General features: G+C 50.9%; 1 protein-coding gene across 1 annotated transcript in view; it reads right to left on the bottom strand.

Annotated features, from left to right (window-relative positions):
• Positions 1 to 987, bottom strand: part of RUNX1 (runt-related transcription factor 1) — a gene marked incomplete at its 5' end in the record, with an annotated part of 66,213 nt that overhangs the window by 3,608 nt on the left and 61,618 nt on the right. The gene's annotated exons all lie outside the window — the stretch shown is intronic.

Genomic DNA, 987 nt, shown 5'->3' with positions numbered 1-987 from the left:
TGCTGGTGCACACACACACACATGGGCTCAGTGTGTGAGAGCTGGAGGCAGCAGGTGGTCAGCTGGGTGTGGTGGGACCAGGGTGACTTTCACTTCCATGCTCTGTTTTCATGTGGGCTTGTAAAGCTCTGCAGTACAATTTGGTGGAGATCTAAGAAGACAACCCTTAAAATGTCAAACCTCACCATCCTGCATTCAGTGTGTCCATCCATCACCTGCTGCCTGGTCTGAATTTCTAGTGAGGGAAGGAAACAGAGCTGGAATATCTGTGGCATTCATTTCTTGGCAGAGGGGAGAGCTCTTCAGCAATCCAAACTGTTTGCATAGCCCCATACATCCTCAAAGTGCTGATTTGGCCCCTTTTTTCCTTCTCTTCAATGATATGTTGGGACCCAAACCCCAGGAGCAAGCTGGGCTAGTGGAAGGTGTCCCTGCCCCTGGCAGAGGGTTGGACTAGATGATCTTTAAGGTCCCTTCCAACCCAAATCAGTCTGTGATTCACGTTGGACATCAGGAGGAATTTCTCCATGGAAAGGGCACTGGAATGTTCTGCCCAGGGAGGTGGTGGAGTCACTACACCTGGAGGTGTTCAAGGAACTCAGGATGTGGTACTCAGTGCTCTGGGCTAGCTGACAAGTGGTGGTCATAGGTTGGACTTGGTGGTCTTGGAGGTCTTTTCCAACCTCAATGATTCTGTGTTTCCGTATTTCTTTACTCTCTACAAATCCCAACAACACCTTGGAGCTTCCTGCAGAGAGCTCTCAATAGGCTTCACAGTGACTGGAGAAGAGCTGTGGCAGCACCTTAGGACAGTTTGCAATGGAGACACCCCAGAGGGTGTGAGGAAACTGTCCCATTGGTGTGAGAGAACTGTCAGAGAATCATAGAGTTTTAGGGGTTGGAATGGAGCTTAGAGATGATCCAGCCCCAACCCCTGCCCTGGGCAGGGACACCTCCCACCAGAGCAGGTTGCTCAAGGCTCAGCCA

The sequence above is a fragment of the Acanthisitta chloris genome, unplaced genomic scaffold, assembly GCF_000695815.1.
Source record: "Acanthisitta chloris isolate BGI_N310 unplaced genomic scaffold, ASM69581v1 scaffold298, whole genome shotgun sequence".
Classification (NCBI taxonomy): Eukaryota; Metazoa; Chordata; class Aves; order Passeriformes; family Acanthisittidae; genus Acanthisitta; species Acanthisitta chloris.
The sequence above is the reverse complement of the archived record's forward strand: the minus strand, read 5'-3'. Positions and strand labels throughout refer to the sequence as shown.